Source organism: Macrotis lagotis, chromosome 2 (genome assembly GCF_037893015.1).
Source record: "Macrotis lagotis isolate mMagLag1 chromosome 2, bilby.v1.9.chrom.fasta, whole genome shotgun sequence".
Lineage (NCBI taxonomy): Eukaryota > Metazoa > Chordata > Mammalia > Peramelemorphia > Peramelidae > Macrotis > Macrotis lagotis.
In genome coordinates, this window is record NC_133659.1 from 179485381 (window position 1) to 179507682 (window position 22302).

Below are 22302 nucleotides of genomic sequence, written 5' to 3' on the forward strand. Positions count from 1 at the left end.
ACAAGTGGGAATTGCATTTGAAGGTATAATATTTTGAAAAGATGGAGTAAATGAGTGAGAGAGGAGTATACTGTGAGAAAGTGAAGGGAAAGGTAGACTGGGGTAAACTATTTCAAATAGTAAGAGGCAAGAAACTTGCACTGGAGTGGAAGAGGGGATAGGTGAGGGTAAGTGAGTAAGTTCACTGGAATTGACTCAGAGTGGGAGTAATATGAGCTCTCATTTGGGTATAGAAATTTATTTTTCCTGAGAAGAATGTAGGAGAGGAAAGGAATGGGTGGTGTTAGTTGATAGAAGGGAGGGAACAATGAGGAGGGGGTAAATCAGATGAAAAACACTGTTGAGGAGGGACAGAATGAAAGGAAAGAGAGAGTACACAATTAGTTGAGGGAACAGGAATGGAGGGAAACAGCAACAGTGACTGTGGGGAAAAAATTAGTGAAACCAGTTTCTCTGACAAAGATCTTATTTCTCAAACATAGAGAACTGAGTCAAAATTATAAAAAAAAATCATTCCCCAATTCATCAATGATCAAGAAATATAAACAATTTTCAGATGAGTTTATCAATGCAATCTATTGTAATCATTTTTTAAAATGTATTAACATTTTATTGATGGGAGAAATGTGGGTTGGAACAATTCTGAGGTGCCACCTTATGCTTATTGGATTGACTAATAGGACATAAGGAGAAAATAACAAATATGTTGAAAAGCTTGTAGGGAAGCTGAGACATTGATACTATTGGAAGAATTTTGAAATGAACCAGCAATTCTGTAGAAAAATTCGGAACTATATCCAAAGGGCTATAAAATTATGCCTACCTTTTGGCCTAGTGGTGCACTGTTAGGTTTACATTCCAGAAGAGATGAAATATGGGAAGAAAAGAACCTGTATGTATAAGGACATTCATAGTAGTCCTTTTCTGATGGTGGGGAACTGGAAATTGAGGGAAGGATCAGTGGTTGGGGAAATGGCTGAACAAATTGTGGTATGATGAACAGGATACTCTCATTAAAAAACTTACAAGAGCAGATGCAAAGGGAAATGTACTGTATACAAAAAGTAACAGCAATATAGAACATTGATCAGCAGTGCATGACTTATATTTTTCTCAGCAATGTTGTGACCTGCTGTGACCCAAGAGAATTTTGAAGAACACATGATAAAGAATACTATCCAACAGGGCAGGTAGGTGCAGCAGTAGATAGAGCCCTGGACCTGGAGTCAGGAGGACCTAAGTTCAAATTTGACCTCAGACACTTAATAATTACCTAGTGGTGTGACCTTGGGCATGTCACTTACTCCCCATTGCCTTGCCAAAAAAAAAAGAATGCTATCCAACACAAAGACAGAGCTGATATCTTTGTCTGTATGTAGATTTAAGCATATTTATTTTTACTTATTTTTCTTAAAGTTTCTCTTTATTTTGGGGTGGGGGTTATGTTTATTTTTACAACATGACTACTGTTGTGGTAATGTTTTTCATGACTGTACATTGTTAACCTATTATCAAATAACTTGCTTTCTCAAAGAGGGGAAGTGGGATGGAGGAAGGGAGAGAATTTGGAGCTCAAAGTTTTAAAAGTTAATATGGAAACTTGTTTTTTTTTCCATGTTAAACTTGAAAAATCAAATTAATTCAAAATTTAAAAGTGTTAATTCAGACAAAAGATGTCTTTTACTTATAAATATATGTAAACTTTTTTCTCTCTTGGGTATTTATTAGATATTTACCAGACAATACTACCGATAACCCTTTTTGTTTGTTACCTTTCTTTGTGTGTGTCTCAATTATACAAAAATTGAAGTTCCTTCCTTTAAGCTATTATATTCCTCTTTTTAATTATTTACTTAATTGTACAACATGGAACAAATCACACCTAGGCCCTATGATTATTTTACCAAACTCTGGAGGATCCATGAATATGGAAGTATTTATAGAAATATTTTCCCTTCTCCCCTAATTAGAGTGCAAGAACTTCAAAATCATTTAGCCCATTCCAGTTATTTTAATATTGTTACATTTCTAGATTTTGCTTGAATTCTGTGTTTTCATTCCAATGTTTATACTCAGCTCTGTATTTTTAATCAGAAATGTTTTAAAATCCTCTATTTTATATTAATTTTTTTCCAAATGTAAAATTTTAATTCAGTTTTTCAGGAGAAGTCATTCCTGATTGTAAGTATTTATTTTATGCCTATTTATTACTGAATTCCAAAATTAATTTCCCCTTATAGTACTTTTATTATAGACCTTTATTATTCTGACTTTGGTTCCTTAATATTTGAACACTATTTCTGGCTGCTCTCAGTATTTTTGCTTTGTTTTGAAACATCTAGATTTCTTCTGTGGTATTTCTAGATGTTTTTAATTGAAGGGTTTTCAAGTCAAGTTAATTCAAATCAACATGCTCTTATTATGTATCAACCATATGTCAAGATACCATGTTAAAGTCTAAGGAATCTAAAGAAAAGATGAAAATAAAATACAGTTTGTGGATTTTGAGTTTACAATCTAATGGAGGAAGCAACATGCAAACAAGCATGTGCAAACAACATATAAACAATGTTGTTATTGAAAATATGATAAATTATGGTAGAAAGGTTTGAGCATAATGATTTCATTAATAAACTACAAATGTATTAATAAAGAAAATAAATATATATTTCACCTGTCCCAGAGACACTGAGTGAAGACTGACAGATTCTTTATTAGGTCTTTTTTATTTTTAGTTTATGTAATGAAACAAACATTTTCATAGTACTGAATAATAAAAAAGATGATTACACACTAAATTGTAGATCTACTATGCACAAATTGGTATTCCTTGCAAATATACAACAAAATCATGGTGTATATGTTTTTTTTTCTTTTCTCTCACCACCCTAGACTTGGCTATCATTAGACAATATTCTCTTGATTCTGTTTACTTTACTTTTTATCAGTTCATGTAAATTTTTTCTAGATGTTTCTGATGATTCCTTGTCATTTCTTCATAGTCATATTTCATAAATTGTTTAGTGATTCTATAATTGATGGAATTCCCCTAAATTTACAATTCTTTGTCATAACAAAAATAGGTGCTATAAATCTGTGGTAAACATTTTTGCACATATAGATCCTTTTCCTTTTTTTTTTTTTTTTGGTGTTCCTGGGATACAGATGACAGGTTCTTTGAAAACAATTAGTAAGATGAATAAAAAGATGAACTAAGAGTGGGAGGAGGAGGAGAAGGAGAAAGAAGAGCATGATCTAAAGAAGGGATGAGAAGACTTATTTGTCTTCTTTTCTTTGTGGAGGTGGGGAACTATGAGTATGAAACCCTGTATATAGTTTCAAATTCATCTGAGGTTATTGGTTATTTTTATTGTATTGATTCTTGTTTCTGTTCTTTGTTATAAGAGATGACCATCAAGGTGGAGTAATATATATATATATTTGAAAGTGATAGAAATAAAACCATACCAATTTTTTTTTTCTAAAAAGTATATAGGACATTTCCTTATTGGGCAAAAAACCAGTATCTTCTTTTTTATATAAATGATTTAGTAAAATCATAATCAAAATCAGTGTGACATAGTTTTGCTGTCAGGAAGAACTGGGTTCAAGTCTGCTTCTGACACATGCTAGTTGTGTTATTCTTCTCAAGCTGCTTAACTGTTCCTTGTTCTAGACAATCCTCTGAAACTGTATGCTACAAAAGTGTTGCTCTTCTAGATTCATGAAAGTTTCCACATGGGAAGTTTCTGACCACAATAAAAATCACACACCCCTTCTCTCCTTCTCCCCTCCCTTTCAAGCCTCCCCCCAAAAAATATGGTTTAGAGAGAACTATCTAAACATGGTAATTAGAAACGAATAATTATCATGCTTAGAATAGTTTCTTGCAAAGAGTTTGATCTTTGTAAATATGGTATTTACAGAATAGATAAATATTGAGTTTATGAATAAAAAGTGGAATGCATACAGCAGAAGATAAATGGCTTACTTTGAAGCTAAAAATAATTGACAGGAGTTAGGATGAGTTGAATTACCTAATACATCTTTTTTCTTTTCTTTTCTTTTTCATTTTCCCTGAAAAAAATGATAGAGGAACTACTTTGTGGCATAGAATTTCATAATGGGAAAGCATCTATGAGATCACCTATTCTAACCCTCTTATTTTAAAAATAAGGAAGCTGAAGACCTGAGAAGTTAAGGGCTTAGTCTTCCCCACAAGGTATCACATTCTATTACTTATGACTTTGAGGGGCAGGAGGAACATAAACTTTCTCTTTTGTAAAAGAGGAATAAACTTAAATCAAAATGTTTTAAAGCAATAGTTGCTTTTTATACATAACTGTTAGGTGTGTTAGACATTTTTAAAAATATATTTTTAAAGTATAAGACATGACCCTTGCCTACAATAAGCTTAAAGGTACTTGCTAAGTTTCTTTAAGTATTCAGCATATTTGTAGTAGACAAAAACAAATGATGTAACTTGTTTATTTAAAATTGCTTTTGTCTCCAAGCCTCCTCAGGTAGTGTATTTTTTTTTTTGAGGATATAATAGTTTTTGCTTTCTTACCTTTAGAAAATGAACTCAGTAATTTACATTGATTAGTTACAGGTATAGTCCCAGTTTGGAGTCTGTCAAGATTGCTTTATGGGACGGAATGTGATTTCTAGTCTCATTTTAAATACTAATCTCCCAGGAGAGATGTATCAAACAAGCAGCCTTTGAGCATGAAACTAAATTGACACCAAGCAGCTGTTCTGTTTGTTTGATCACTACTGGGATGTGAGTGAATGTTGGGTTTCCCTGGTACATGGTAGCAATGTAGAGTAGATTTTGGAGTTGATTTTGGCCATCAGAAATATTCAGAATATCTCTGTATATTTTTGAATTGATAAGGACAAGCTTTAAAACTTTCCAGTTTCTAAAGAGTTCTTTTGTCACATCTTGCAAACCTTATATCTATTGAAAAATAATAATACTTAAGGGTATGTTAATGACATTCTGCTACAGTAACTAAATTTCTGATTTCTGATATTTCAACATTTATTCATGTACCAGACTTAATGAAGTCAGTGAAGTCCAAACCTTCTTAATACTTTTATATTCCATAGGCAAAGCTTGTTACTATGACAACTACATTTATTTCAAGTCATCTTTTCTGAACATTTTAAGGAACACTGCTTAATTGCCAATTTTTACACGATTGCTTTAAATATTCTAATGGTCAAAATTTACTTAATAAGTCAACAAATATAAGTATATGAATGCAAAGCAATTGTAATGAATGTGTGTTTCCACTAATATTGTTTTTGTCATGTTTATTAAAAATATAGAAAGATAATATGGGCTTGTTTATTCTCCATGTATTTAAACACTTAAAAAATTCAGCAAGCATTTATTGTCAACAGTGTACACAACAGTATGCTAGATGATGGGGAAAAGACACAGATATAAAGACCCAGTCTTTTCCTTTGCTCATTCATTCAACAAGAATTTAGTAAACATAAAATAGGTGATAAGGTAACAGATAAAAGAAACAGAAACAGCCCCAACAAAGCAGCTCATCTATTATAAGTTCAAAAATGTTCATTCAAGAAAATAAGTACAAATAATGTGGAAAAGAAAGCAACATTAAAAGTAGCCATAACAATAAAATAAGTAAGTACTTATTAAATGTTCTCCTCTGTGCCAAGCATCATGGAAGACAATGAGAATTAAAAGGCAAAAGGGCAACAAAGTTTCTCATAACAGATATCATTTAAATTGAGACTTGAAGGTGAAAAGGGAAGTGTGTTTTTGGCAAGAGGACAGCTGAACATGAAGATGGGGGACAGAATTTTAAGAATTGAGAACAACAAGTAAGTCTGTCAGTTGGATTGTACAGGGAAAATAATATGAAATAAGACTGGAAAGGTAGACTACAGCCAGCCTGTGATGAACTTTAATAAATATCTAGATGGGATAATGATAGTGTATTTAGTATTAAGATGCTCTGAACTTTAATTCTATGTCAGATACTATTTGATTCTATTCAAGGCACTTAATCTATCATAAACTTAGTTTCCCCAACTGTGAAACAGATATGATAGTGACATTACCTCAAAGGTAATGAAGATTAAATGTTATTATATATGTACAATGCTTTGAAAATATGAAAATTTTATAAAACTGGATGATGGTGCAGTTCAAAATTTTAAGCAAGGTAATAAAATAATCATATTTATTTATTAGTAGAATTGTTTTTGTAGATGTATAGAGAATGAATTGTGAGGAAATTGGAAAGCAAGAGATCATTCAGGAAGTTCCTGCTCTAGTCTTGGTGATATGTGATTTATTCCTGGACTAGAGTATTGGTTATATAAATAGACGGATGAGAGGTAGTGAAAGCAGACTTGTTAAGATTTTGCATTTCATCAGATTTGGGGAATATGTGGAGGGGAGAAGTGATAAGGAAGAGTCAGCTATGAATGTAGGATCACATACTTGGGCGTCTACAAGGGTGGTAATGTCCATGCTATACAAAAGGGAAGTTTGAAGAAGGCATTGATTGTAGAGTAAGAAAAGAGTTCGATTCTAGATATATTGTGATTAAACTGTTGGCCAAACATACAAGGAGAGTTCCAGAGAAATTTCATAGTGTGATAAGACGCAAATAATTTTGTTAAACAACAATTTGTGATTAACATACTTGGAAAGTACAAAGCAAAATGAGATGTGAGGGGTTGATTGTTTCTTTACTCGGATCACAGAAATTATACATATGTGGTTATAAGCTCATAGTTAAGGAACCAACATTTTATATAATATCTGAATGATCAGTTCATACTATTTACCTGAATGCACAATAGGATGGAAATGGTTTGGGGCCAGGGGTAGGGGAAGAGAAGGTGCTTGTACTCATTTAAAATTGCTTTTCAAGCCTTGGACATAAAACAACTACTTGAAAAGAAGTTTTACTCTTCAATCAATTGTGATATTGTATGATCTGCTAAGGGAATTATTAAGTAGGAAGTATTAAGTACCAGATGTAACCTTTCATTCTTTTCTCATATTAAAAAGAATCTATGTGTGACATGATAGATAGATTGCTGCTAAATTCAGCATGTATGGGCTGATGGGAAGTGGTTTCTTTGCCAAAATTAATAACAATCTCTAACAAATATTTTACCATTTCTGACAAAACATGCTCCTCTGTTCACATTCACAGAGCCATCCTAATATATATGTGTGTGTGTGTGTGTGTGTGTGTGTGTGTGTGTGTGTGTGTGTGTATGACAATGGTTATATTTAATTGTTTTTATGGGAAAAACTAAATAATGGCAAGGAACAAAAGCTGTGAAACTAGATAAATAATTGATTATTAACACACAACTAGAGGCAAGAAAGAACAAAAAAGAAATTGCTTTGTTAAGAGAACAATATAAGAAGATTTCTTGTTTACTTTTTAAACATTCTGATTTTTATCTTATAAACTTTGAAATTTTTTGAGGGTCAGGTAGAGAAAGAGTTGTTTTCAAGGATTGATATATATCCATCTGTTTGACCAGAATTTTACCTAATTAATGTGGGAGGATGAAGAGATCCTAGGAATACCTTGTTCTCTTACTTTTACTAAATAGCATTCTGTTTCCATCCCAGTTCCCAGAGATGTTGGCAGAGAATTCATGACATGCTGAATTTATATAAAAAATACTTTGGCATAAGTAAAGCAAAAGTTCCACTCACTTCAAGTTGCTTTAGTCTTTCTGTTCTATTGGTTTTCAGACAGACATCAATGAAGCCTTTACTTAAATGAGGATGAGGGCCCTAGAGAAGTTGCATGGGTCATTTAAGTATCAAGCCTATAATAATAAAGTCATCTGTTCTTCACAGAGTTTGCCTGCCAATGCATTTTCAGTTACATGGTAAATAATGAAAAATTATGCTAGTGAAATGGTGTCATAAAGAATCACATAGAGCATCCTGGAGCATCTATAATATTGAAGATATATTTTAATGAAAGGGATTTTGTGGACACCATTTGCTATTAAAATACTCTTGAGTTTGTGTGTTGGTTACATATCTATATGGATATGCATATTGTAATTATAGACTATCTATCTATCTTATATTTATATTTATACAGTAATAGATATAGGTATTGTATTTATTGGATTATTATTAGTCCCACAATTCCCTATAGCCAGGGATTTAGATTTTTTGTGTGATCTTGTAAAATTAATCTACAGGTTTCATTTCATTTATTGGTAAATTAAATTTTTGTTCAGTAAATATAATTACTGCCATAAGAACTATTATGGTTCACATTGCAAACATAATATGTATAAATATAAAAACACATGCAACAACAGCAACAACTATATTACTGGATCATTGTATACATATGTACATATATAAACATATGCATACATGCATATGTGTTCATATATGTGTCTGTGAGATTCTAGTATAGTTCAAATTTCAGTCATCTGCAAAACAAGATAAGTGGGAGGAACACCACATCCAATAAACTTTTAAGTTCAACAATGAGTCAGAAATGTGAGTATCCCTCCCTGCTTAAGTGCCTGTGTCAATTGTTAATACCCCCAAATCTCAAAGTACAGATTTTAAGTTATTTAGTTTTCCTTCTATGTAAATAGCCTGCCTTTATTAGTACCTAATGGTAGTCAGCATAGGGGATCATGAGAAAACATAGACCTTTGTAAGGAAGATGAAACAATATCATATCAAGATCTGTGTTCTTGTCAGGATTCATTGAGATTCAGTCAGCTAGATTTTATCTTTGAATCATCTTAATCTGGATACCTGAGTTCTCCATAGAATTGTTCCTTAACTTCCTTAGGATTGTACAGGCTTAAATCACAGCAATCTTTTATTTTTATTTGTATTTAAGGCAATGAGGTAAAGTGACTTGCCCAAAGTCACACAGCTAGGCAAATATTAATTGTCTGAGTTTGGATTTAAACTCAGATCATCCTGACTCCAGGACTGGACTGGTGCTCTATCCACTGCACCACCTAGGTGCCCCCAGAGAAATCTTAATAATGAGAGATTCCAGGAAAGATCAATCATCTCTTAAGTCACAGGTAACTAGTCTCATAATTCATTACAGTAAAAGATTTAGATGTTCTTTGTAACCTTGGAAGTCTCATTACATTTGCTGATGATTTGAATTTTTTGCTTGGTAAATATAATAAAATTGATTTATTTGAACACTATGGGAACAACCATTGTATGTACTCATTCTCTTTCAAATTCATTTAGTCTGAGCAACTAGGTGATGCAGTGGATAGAACACAGGTCCTGGAGTCAGGAATACCTGAGTTCAAATGTGACCTCAGATCAGGCACTTAATAATTGCCTAGCTGTGTGACCTTGGGCAAGTCACTTAACCCCATTGCCTTAAAAAAAAGAGAAAAAACAAATTCATTTAGTCCTGGGGGCAGCTAGGTGGTGCAGTGGATAGAGCACTTGCCCTGGAGTCAGGAGGACCTCAGATCAGACACTTAATAATTACCTAGCTATGTGACCTTGGACATATCACTTAACTCCATTGCCTTAAATTAAAAAAAAATATTCATTTAGTCCTAAAAAACAGAATATTGGAGAGAAAAACATAAATAGAGAGCAACCAAGCTATTTGGGAAAATTTGGGTGAGAAAAACACCATGCTGGTTTTTCAGGTCAGATGACTATTGTATCAAATTTCAAAGAAGAAAACCAGATCTTTTGGTTTCTTATAAAGCACTATGATGGTGGCACTAATAAAGAAGAAAAAGATTTTTTAATCAAATAATGATTATGAAAGTCATTTAAATGTAAAATCTATATACATGAACTAGTCCAATATGAGTAAGATATTGTAATGAACTGATAGAACAATAATGTATTTTCTACTGAATCTCTTATGAGGTATAGAAAATTTTTATTAATACTTTTTATTAATACATATTTTAGCTCCTTGTTGGCAGAAAAGGGTATTAAAAATAAGTTCTACTAATCTAAAATTGCCTCAAAGATTTAATCAATTCAGATTACCCTTTATACTTAATTTTACTAAATGACTAATAACTGTTCAAGTTTGAAGTATAGTACAGTTTCAGCAGTTTTACTTTTCATTTATGGATGGCAGACTGGATTAAAATCTAGTGAATAGTTAATGAGTATTCTCTATTGCTCTTCTTTTAAGTTATAGAACTTAGTCTCCCATCTACATAGTTTCTATTTCTCAGGAATATTTATAAATAATCATTTTAGGGTTGTTGGATGTTAAGAAAGCCATGTAATTCAGAATATTCTATCCACAAGGAAGAAGACACAACATGTTGTTAAAGTTAGAATGATGCATTGGACGTTGGAGTTATGGTTTGGCCTGGATGCCTGAGCGTGATTGTGCTCTCTTTTCTAGATCAATTATTCAATATGCATTCATAAAACACCCCCAATTTGTCAAGCCCTGCTAAATAAACTCTGGGGTTACAAAAGAAGCAAAATACAGTCCCTACTCTCAAGGAACTTAGAATTTAAGGGATATTCAACATGTAAACAAATATATTTGTGAAGCAAGCAATATACAGGATAAATAGGAGATAAGTAAAAGGAAAGGCATTAAAATCAAGAGGGATTGAGGAAAATTTCCAATAAAAGATGGGATTTTAGTTGATATTTAAAAGAAACTACAGTAGGCAGAGTAGAGAGGAGAGGGTTATCAAGACTTCAGAGATCACAAATTCCTTGAATTAAGATTCTGACTTTTCATTTTTTTTCTTTGCTTTCCTAATACCTATTGAAAGGGAAAAGATCAATAATCAATATCTTGAATGCTTTGATCTGCTTTATCTTTCCACTCTTTTAGTATTGTGTGATTTATAGTTAGAACATAGTCCAGGATAAAAACCAAACCATGATGTATTCCCAGGGAAATTCTTGTGTTAGCTAACCTTAGAAGTGTTAACTAAAACATTATAAAGTATATACCTATAAACATACCTACATATTCATATCTATATTAAAATAAATGAAGTAAGAAAGACCCATTAAAGGACAAAGAACAAAGTTAAGAAGTCAAAAAGCTAGGACATAATGTCCTGTAAAATGTAATCTTGCACGAATTAGCTTCTAGAGGATGACATTTTTGCACCATTCATGAATTAAGAGACATATAGATGTGAATTTTGCATCTCAGATGATCACATGATATTGGGCAGACTGTAGACTCCAGTTTTGTTTCTTAATAAAATTTGATTTCATTGTTGAGGAAGGTTTCCCAGTTTTTTGTTTTTTGTTTTTTAACACTAGGGCACTACCTAGCATGTAGTCGATACTTAAAATACTTGTAGAATGGGGTGGCTAGATGGCGCAGTGGATAAAGCACCGGCCTTGGAGTCAGGAGTACCTGGGTTCAAATCCGGTCTCAGACACTTAATAATTACCTAGCTGTGTGGCCTTGGGCAAGCCACTTAACCCCATTTGCCTTGCAAAAACATAAAAAATACTTGTAGATTGATTAATTAGTCCAACCCATATAGCTTTTCAAATCCTACCTTGGACATTTATTATTAGGAGTCATTACTAAAACTCTCTCTTAGTTTCTCCATCTGAAAAATGCTGAAGTATCAGCAATATGACTCAGGGCAATAATTTTCTAAACTTGGAGTCAGGAAAAGCTGAAAAGCTGAATTTTAATTTTGCTCCCAATCTTTAAAACTATCCCTCTGGGAAAGTTTTCTTACTTATCACAGAGTATGTATATATATATATATATATATATATATATATATATATATATATATATATATATATATATATACACATATATATGTGTGTGTGTGTGTGTGTGTGTGTGTATGTGTGTATGTATGTTCTCTATCGTGAAACAAGAACTATAATAAGTACTTCTGTTTTTTTTTTTATTCCCCCTTTCCCAACTATAAGTCATTAGGAGATGGTCTATGATATCATAATGTTTTCAGTATAATGCTTATACTGAAAGGAGTATTTCCTCCAAAAGTCTAGACACCTTCTTATTGCCTATAACTGAACTACAATGTAAAAGTACTCACTAGTTAGGACTGGATTCTCAGTAGAAATTATTAATGAATGTTAATAATGGAAGTGCTTTTTGCTCTAGTTGGAGAAATAGTTAATGTGAAAGAAAATTAACCTTTTCACAGTGTTGAATTGGCTCTCATTCTGCATTTTGGAACATGAACCCAAGAACAGCTTAGGTTGTAGGACCTCCTCTGTTCTTGCCTACATTTTGATCCTTCTCCCTTCTGATTTTGTAAACAAAACCTCCTCTGGGTCTGGAAATTCTCATGCTGAGTATTAGACCGAAAGTAAAGATTCTTTTGAAGACTGCAGAAAATTGGCCAGATTGGAGAGAGTTTGGATCAGAAGTGGTTTCGATCTGCCAAAAACACAAAGAACATGCACATTAGCTCTGCTTACACTCATTTAGACATAAATTACAGATTACATGGCAAGGAATCAAGGTTGAACAAAAAAAAAATAGTACCATGAGATTTATACATGCTGGTTTCTCTGGCAATGTGTGTATGAAAAAATGCCATTGCCATTAAGCTTGCTAAAGGCATTCCATAAGTTTTCATTTCATTTCTCATAACTGATTAACAACACTTTATGTGAAACAAAAGATTTAACTTAAGATGCTAATCTTCCAATATTACAATAATCAATTCTTTGCTGTCTATATTCATTATTCAGGGTTTAGCTTCATGTAAGTTCTAGGGAATAATGGGATCTATGGTCAAGGGAAAAAAAAAGGGAATATTTTCTGCTTTGAATCCAGAATGAATGAATGAATGAATAGAAAAGTTCAAATTTTTTATTACTTGTGATCCTATTGTCAAAAAATCCTGTTCAATTTTGCTTCTGAAACTTTACTACTGTGGCTTTCAATGTGTGTGTGTATGTGTGCATATGAGTATCATGAACCCCTTTTATAGTCTGGGGAGGCCTATGGATCCACCTCAATATAAAGTTTTCAACTATATAAGATAAAATACATAGGTTATATAGGAAGAAAATACTCAAATTGAAATAAAAAATTAATTTTTTTTCCCAACTCAAGGTCATAGAATCTTTAAAATGTAGATATCTATGGAAGCCTTATGGAGACCTCTTGAAGGTCTATGAATCCTTGGTTAAAAATGTAGCTATTGCTGCTAGAATTAGATATAAACTCCTCAGTTTGACATTGAGAGCCTTTAAAAACCCAACTACACTAAGCTTTCATTCTTATTATATATTATTCATTCACATACTTTATATTCCAACTAAACTAGTCTCCTTGTTATTCCTCAGACATTACAGTTCATCATGTATTTCTATGCCTTTCCACAGGCTATTACTCATGTCCTAAATATATTCTCTTCTCACCTTTCTCTCTTAGAACCATTAAATGGCTTCAAAATACATTTCATATGGTAACTTCTACCCAGGGCCTTTCTTATTTATTCACTTACTAGTGAAACTGCACCTCATTAACTTGTATTCATTCACTAATTTATGACTATATTTTCCTAAATATAGTATTGTCTCCTTAGAATGCCATTTCATTTTTGTTTTTGTATATACATAACCTTGGAACATAATAGGAGCTTAATAACAGTTTATTGATTTAATGAAAAAATAATTGTAATTATGACTATGAAGCAATGGTTAGAGTTGGCTTCAGAGCTGGTAAGATCTAAGTTCAAATTTTACCTCTAACAAATGTTGAATATATGACACTAGGAAGTTCAGTTAATTTCTTAGTGCTCCAGTTGACTCTTTAAGACTTAAGTTGCAATATAAGTGATAATTTGCACTGGCATAAGAAATTCTACAGTAGAAATTTCCTTTAGAGAAATATAGAAAATATTTCACTGAATGCTTCCCTAGATGATGTCTCTCAGGTACCCTCCTAACAGTTGATCTCCATATTCCATGAAAGAATCTTCTTAACCTCTTTTGATTCTTTCTAGCAGTTGCTTACAAACAATTCTGTGACCCTAAAATGCTGTGGAATTGGGCAGCTAGGTGGTGCAGTGGATAGAGCACTGGCCCTGGAGTCAGGAGTACCTGAGTTCAAATTCGACCTCAGACACTTAATAATTACCTAGCTGCATGACCTTGGGCAAGCCACTTAAAAAAAATGCTATAGAATCAATACTGAGCCCTGGGCTACTTCATTGGAGATCTCCTGTCATGTTCTCATAGAAGAAGTGGTAATTGTTATTTTAGTTAATCCATCCAATCAGCCTGTATTCTATCTGATCATTTCATTTTCTAAGCTACAGCTCTGCATCTTCTTCACAGACATGTTTGGGACACATTATGAAAAACCTTTCTAAAATCTAGGTAAACTATATCAACAGTATCTACTAGTTTAGTAATATATTTTTCCCAAAAAGAAAATGATTTTTGTCTGGTACAACTTATTCTCAGTGAAGTAATCCTTGCTCTTTGTGATCTCCAATTTCTTTTCTAAATGTTTGTCAATATTTGCTTTGATGATTTTTCCCTATAATTTTCTCATAAATTGACCTCTACTGCCCAGACTATGTTCTCTTCCTTCCCCTTTCTTTTGGTGGGTGGGGGAAGAAATCTCATATTTGCCATTTTCAATCTTGAGGTATTTGAACTAACACTGACAGTGGCGCAGCAGTCATATCTGCTAATTCTTCTGGGACCTGAAGGAGGGCTTCATCTGATTTATGTGATTTGAATTCATAAAGAGGAGCTTGGTGCTCTCTTTGCTATTGTTGTTTGGACATTTTAGTCCTGTCTAACTCTTTGCGAACCTATTTGTGAATGCCATTTCTCAGTAAAGAAACTGTAGTGGCATGTCATTTCCTTCTTTAGCTCATTTAACATATGGAAAAGTTGAGGTAAAAAGAGTTAAGTGACTTAACTGGGTTTATATAACTACTAAATATCTGAGGCCAGATTTAAAATCAGTAAGATGAATCTTTCTGACTTCAGATCTGGCATTCTATCCACTATACCACCTAACTGCCTCTTCATATTCTCTGAATATCTCTATCCTGAGAATATAATTCCCTTTTAAATATTATTGAACATTTCCCATGTAAAAGTTGTTGTTCTTGATTGATAAAACTGTAGCAAAATTTAAAAATTGCATGGGTTTGTAGTCTCATATACTTCAAACATATCTTCTGTGATCTCCCCTTTTCTCCTACAAGATTTTTTTAAAAGTAGAACAAAAAATCTTAGTCTTTTTTATTTTTCTTAGTCTCTCTAACCAGATTCAACTTATTGACATCTGTAACATTCCTAGTTCTACTTTACAGGACTATGCCACATGTTTATATTTATACCCTGCTACCTGGCTTTACTTCCATCTTTTATATATATATTTCTTTTTAAAATATAAGTTGGTTGGCAAGTTCCCTGTATATCCATATTATTTTCTTCAAATAAATCCAATTTTCCCTCCACATTGGAATTTCCCTTTGTATTTTCAGTATTTTATTCTTGTAAACTTCTTAACCTTCATAAGCTAACTTCTCCTGTGGCATATTAGTCAATGGAATTCTACCCATTTTTCACCTTTGAATTATTTTGGAATCTGAATTTCCCAAATTTAGGGAGTATGTCAGACTGTTTTTTCTCCTCCTTTTTTACATACTCTAGGATATAATGAATCTCCTCTAAACTCCAAGTTTTAGTTTTAAAAATTTTTGAAAAATTATTTCTCCCCAAGCAGCTGGTTCTTTGCAGTTATTGAGAATCATCTATAGAATGTAATTTCTCCTTTTTTTTCTTTCTCCCACATAGGAAACACCCACAAGACTAAGCCATAATTAAAATGAAATTATCTAACAGCAATGCACAAATAACATTTTTTTTTCCAGAGTGGTTGCAAGAATTTTCCAAAATGAACTCTCTGAAAAATTTCCACATCATTCTTGTCATATATAGATTGATAAAAGAAATTGCTTTTACTGCAATTTTTCCTTTTGCATTTGTGTACCTGCTTGCAAAATCTTCTCATACATAATACAAGGTAATAAACTATAGCTCACACTGTATATATTGCTTTGCCTGTGTAGAAACAGAAATTTATTACCAAAAACATTGTCCTTCAAATACAATGCAAGTTTGAGAAACATCAATTTGAGCAGACTACAGCAATCAGTGTTTCATACTTGTATTTTTGTGAGTCCCATCTTCATGCAACTGTTTTCAAATGCTGAGAAAAATTAATGATTTCCTTAAGGTAAATCATTGTGGGTTGAAATTGCCACATAGGTGTGATGGTTGCACATTTTCTTTGGCAAGATATAATGTTAGCTCCCTGTTCAGATGTTCTTAATTTTTCCCTTTTTAATGCCAGCTTTCGTGAAATCGCATTTTTTGTGGTACCTGGAAACATGTTACTATTTGATTATAATTTCAAGTAAAATTGATATTTTCCTGACAAAATAGCCACATTCTCACTCACTTGTGAAAACATTAATTTGACTGACCAGTTGATCTCCTTTGTGGATAAGTTGATGAAATGCTTGTTTCATTTCAAAACATTTTCCAGTGGAATGCTATATGTATACATATATATGCATAGATATACATATATAAATACATATAGCAGCTCATAGTGAAATCAAATCTCCTTTGAAGACTGGTTTTGCATTGATAAACATACTTATTTCTAGTTTGATCTTTGAGTCTTCATCTCACCAATGTTCTAATAGTTTAAGGATAAGTTTGGGTTTCTAAAGCAGAGTTTTATTGTATTAGATTCAGGTACTGGTAAAAGGCAGTTCATGTCACTATAAATTTACAATGCTAAAGATCAAAAAAAGAATAAGGGTGGGTGTAAGAGTGAACTGGGGAGACTATGAAGGAATGCATAATAGTGCAGAAAGTGATTTACATGCACTTATTTCTATCTGATTATGAAAAATAATATTTCAATTTATGTCAAACAATACTTATTAAGCATTTACTATATACAAAGAACTAGGGAGCAATAAAATTGTTCATATCCTTTGATCCAGCAATTCCAATTCTAGACCCATATCCAGGAGGAATTATTAAAAATGGGAAAAGTTCTACATGTTTCAAAATATTTATAGGATTCCTTTTTTGGTAGTGGCAAAGAATTAAAATTGAAGGGATGACCAACAATTGTGGAGTGGCTAAACAAGTTATGGTACATGAATACTATGGAATATTATTGTTCTATAAGAAAACATAAATGATCAGACTCTAGAGAAGCATGGAATGACTTACAGGATCTGATGCTGAGTGAAGGGAAGAGAACCAAGAGAACAATGTACACATTAACAACAACATTATGAGATTTATTTTCCACCTTAATGGAAGCATTTCTTCTCAGCAGTTCAGAGAGTCAGGGCAACCATATTAGACCAGCTATGAACAATGTTATCTCCATCCGGAAGAAGAAAAACAAAGCAAAAAAAAAAAAAAAAAAAAAAAAAAAAAAAAAGAAAGAAAGAAAAAGAAAAGAAAAGAAAAACCAACCTTTCAGAATCTGATGAACACCTTATAAAAATATCTCTTATGTATCTCTTTCCCTTAAACTTCATACCAAAAATGACTAAAATGTGGAATGTTTATCCAAAATATGTTACGTACAATACCAACCTGACTGTTTGCCACTTAGGGGAGGGGAGTGGGAAGGGAGGGTGGAAGGAAATTTTGTAACTTAAAAACATACATTTTCTTATTAAAAAATAAATTAACATGGAAGAACAAAAAAAGAACTAGGGAGGCTTTTAATATAAAATAATAAATACACAATCATTTGTCCTCAAGGAACTTAAGTTCATAGTAAAGAATGGATAAGAGTAATATAATACAAAGTTCTTTATTAGTGAGAACAATAAGTCCCATGAAATGGCTACATGTATTCAAATTCACACAATTCAAAGGCACAATTGCATAAAATTTGGCAACTGATTTCATCCAAATGGAAATACGTAGTACAAATTCAAACATTGCAGTTATTTTCTAGGATTTGCTATTAACTTTAAGCAGAACTCAATTGCATATCGCAAGATAGTCTGATTAAATGAGACACTGGATCATAGATTCAGTGATAGAAGGAACCCTAAGTGCCATCTAATCTAGCCCTGTAACTTAAAAGATCAGGAAAACTGAGACCCTCCAAAACTGTGACTTTACTTGAATTATATAGGTAGTAAATGTCCAGGTTTGGATTCAAGTTCAGGTCTCCTGATTCCCAATTCATAGACCCTTACATTGCATCACACATATTGAGCCAAAATTCTTCAAGAATAATAGTGGAAAAAGTAAAACACTTTGGGTAAAAGATAGATAGGTGAAAGAGGATGTAAATGAAATAGGTTTTGAAAGAAGAGGATGTTAACAGGTAAAATAAAGGTCTTTTCCTCAGTTTTGGGAGAAGGCCTGTATGAATGCCCAAAGACAGCAAATAGAAAGACTTGGGAACAAGTTTGAGTAGCCTAATTGAATTAGAATATGGCATCTGTGAATTGTAGCTTAAATGACTCAATCAGTCAATGAAAGGCCATTTACTAAACCCCTGCTGCATGCTAGAAATGGTGGTAGTCACAGAAGGACAAAATAAAAAGAAAAAAGCTAGTATCTGGCTTCAAGAAGGCATATATTCTATTAAGGAAGATGAGAATATTTACATAAATAAATGTGTACAAAAATAAAAAAAATATTTCATGTAGAATCATGCTAAATGTGAAGTAATGTTAAATCGGACTGTAGATTAGAACCAACCCAATCAGTTAGCAAAAATTATCCAGAAGTAATAAGGATTATTTCTCTAACTGTGTGTGTGTGTGTGTGTTTATACCTTCTTATTCCTTCATATTGTCAGGAAAAAGATTTTACTTTGACTAAAGATCCTTAATTAGAGGAAGAGAGGTGGTGCCTTTGCCAGCAGTATTGCCCTACTTCCTGGATATCGGTCTAAGCAATAGAAAATGGGAGTTGGCAGTGCCAAATGGCTTGGAGACTTATCAGGTAAAGTTTGGAATTCTACCCAATCTAATGGTTAGGGACCCTTGTCAGAAAATGATGCATTCTGAATGAAACATGGCAAGCTAGTTAAATGGTCTTTAAGAAATGACAAATAAAGGATTAACTGCCTGGAGCATTAGCCCCTCTAATTCAGTATTTATAGCTATTCAAGTTATTAGCTTTTTAATTAACACTGAAAGATCTGAAAGCACCTAATTGTATTCTATTCTAATTATATTAACAAATTATACTCACGAAAATTAAATTTTTTTCTAATATTCTTTTTAAGAATGTGCAAATAGAGTTGATGTTTTCATAATAAATGTTTCTAAACCATTATTATGTTTCTAAGCAGAATAGAAAATGTGTGTTTATGCTGCTCATCTAAGTGTTTTTCACATCCAGTTGGGATTACAGAATTAAAACTGACTTTCCACTAGGGGATTAGGGATCTACCACATCCATTAATTTAATTCATTGCAATAATAATCTGCTCATTGAATTATTTAACACATCTTTTTATAAGGGCTTTATTTTGTAATAGAGTTTGAAATATGAACAGACCAGTCTATTACATTTATTTCTTTTAAGACAGCCATGTAGTCAAAAGCAACAGTCATTTTCAGACAAAAATAGAAACAAAGTAAATTGTCAGCTACCAGTTGGGAAGAGTGAATTGTTCATTTTTAATTCATCCACTTAACTTTGATGAACTTACCCTAGTAACCAAACCAAAGAAGACTTTGAAACCTTTGACCTTAAATATTTAGATCACTTCTCACTTTGTACCTCGGGTTCCTCAACAATAAAATGGAGATAGTAATAACACAGCAGTATTGCAGAATTGTAAAAATCAAATTACATATTTAGAAAGCACTGAGTCTAATGTATGCCGCATAATAGGTGTTGGATCAATGCTTATTCCTTTCCCCCCCTCTCCTATTATTGCCTATGACAATGTTTTGCCTATAATAATAACCTTATAATAAACATTTGCTGAATTAAGAGTTCTATAGTCAAAATGGTAGCTTAGACAAGATTTCAATCTTATTGTTCAAAGTATCATAGATATCTTTACTTGATTTCACATAGAAGGAGGTGATTTTATATTTTGGGGTTTGTCTTTCTCAAAGAGGACTATGACATCAGGAAGGTGAGACCATAACATAGAAATATATTAGATTTAAGTGAGGGAGCACTGTCTAAAATCACCAGCCTCACTTTGTCCTCCAGAGCCATATGAGTTCAATGACCAGATATGGTTTATGAGAATTGTAGATGGTCCTGGATGCAGTGAGAGATCTTGGTCTTTTTAAACTAGGGTCTTTAGCAGCTCTGTTTGAGATGAACACTTATTTAATGATTCAGGTTAGGGAAGAAAGAAATGATACAGAGATTGGTCTAGCTAAAGAAAAATCAATCTCTGAAGGGAAGACCCATTCAATCAACTAGGCCCCAAACAATGATCAAGTGGGACATGGACTCAGAACTATTGACCAATCTCTGAAAGCCAGAGTGATTTGAGGTCTGTAAACCTCAAGATATCTTACCAGATTTCAATAATCAAAATTTACATTCCTTTTGGGCAGAGCAGCCAGAGGTAAGCATGTGAAGCTCTATATGGAAGGAAAGGAGATGAAAGTAGAAAGGAGTATTACACAGTGATTTCACAACTACCAGAGAGAAACAGGAATATTTTTGCTTGCTATTTGTTGAGCAGCTCCCACCCTGCTGTCTATATCAACCAAACGTTTTCTGTTCTGGGTCTGATCTCTCAGTGTCAGTTATACTTACCCAAAGTGGCCCATTAGGCATTCTTGTAACAACCCACCAGTTGGATCAACCAGTGCTGAAAATGAATGGTATTGAATCCTCAAGCACATACCCTTTTCTTGGTAAGATCAAGCTGAACAAGAGAAGATGGAGGTGATTTAGAGTTTCCTCAGGAACCAGATAACAAAGAGCAGAGTTCTGTGAAGTGGGATTGGAAGTCTTTGTGGGCCTGGGAGGAGTCACTGTGAGTTCAGATCTTGGTGGAAGGAAAGACCAAACTGACAATTAAGCCATTGAGAGTCAGACTTGAATATATGGAGCTGTCACATTCTATTGTCAGATATCACAAGTTGTTGCTTTGTCCAAGATTGATGGCGAGCCCTAGGGCCTTGCTGATATGGAAGAGAAACTTATTCAAGACCAGGAGACTCTCATAGTAGCCATAACATCACCAGTAGTCCTGTTTTCTATCAATCAGGTCATGGAGTGGAATGGTTCTGATAGAGGCGAATGAGAAGGATGTCTTGCACAGTATACCCCTGAATATAATAAACATAATTGTAAGTCATGTGATGAATCACTTGGTTGGTTAGTGTGGACCTCTTCCTTACAGAAGGACAACTACTCTTACTCTTGTTGAATGAACAATGTCTTCAGTATAAGCCCTAATGGAAAAGTTCATGTAGTCCTAGCTTAGCTATGTAACATAGCAACATCAATCATGTCATAATTTAGAGTCACCTAGATAGTGAAGTGGATAGAAGACTGGACATGGAGTCTGGAAAGCTTGATTTTAAATTTCTCCCTAAACACTTGTTGTATATCCTTTATTTTCAAAGACCAAAGACCAAACTCTTTTTAGTGATATTAACTTTAGGGTAAATTAGATTTAAATGAGACAGAGTGGAGCAAAGTCATCCTTACTCTTTCTTCCAGAGTCAATGAAGTTCAGTGACAAAAATTAAGTCAGGATGATTGGTGATGGTTCAGGATACAATGGATGACTTTGGTCAGACTTCTTTGATGCCTGATCTATTTCTCAACTTTCCATAGTACTTGCTTCAGTCACCTTTCATGGTCTTTGGAATAAATTATTCTTATCCACCCATTCCAATAAAAGAAGACTTCAAATGGTTAGAGTAGGTATTCCCTAAATTGCTGATAGTTTCATGTCCCTTTGGCTACCCTTAACCTTTAAAAAAACTGTTAAGTCAGTTTTTACTAGAATATGGTCACTGTCCATGTTACAGCTTTCTTGGAGGCAGAGGTCAGAATTGTGTGGCAGGCGGTACATGATCAACCCTGAAAAAGGTAATGCAAGACCTCACAACAGAGGTATTAGTCCTCTTTGAACTCCATACATGAGACTTGTATTTACCTATAATATCCTGGTTAAGTCCCTTTAACCTCTCAGCTTTAAATTCTCAATCTACAAAAGTCAATGATAAAAATACCTACCTCACAGGACTGACAAAAGGATTAAGCACTTGGTCAGTCTTAAAGCACTGTATAAATACTGG

General features: G+C 33.1%; 1 protein-coding gene across 1 annotated transcript in view; it reads right to left on the minus strand.

The window, feature by feature from the left end:
* Positions 1-20936, minus strand: part of KIF2B (kinesin family member 2B) — a 33059-nt gene extending 12123 nt beyond the window's left edge. The window contains exon 1 of the mRNA XM_074220538.1: positions 20804-20936. The gene's annotated coding sequence lies outside the window, so the exon portion shown is untranslated. The remainder of the gene's footprint in view (positions 1-20803) is intronic.
* Positions 20937-22302: the final 1366 nt, after the last annotated feature.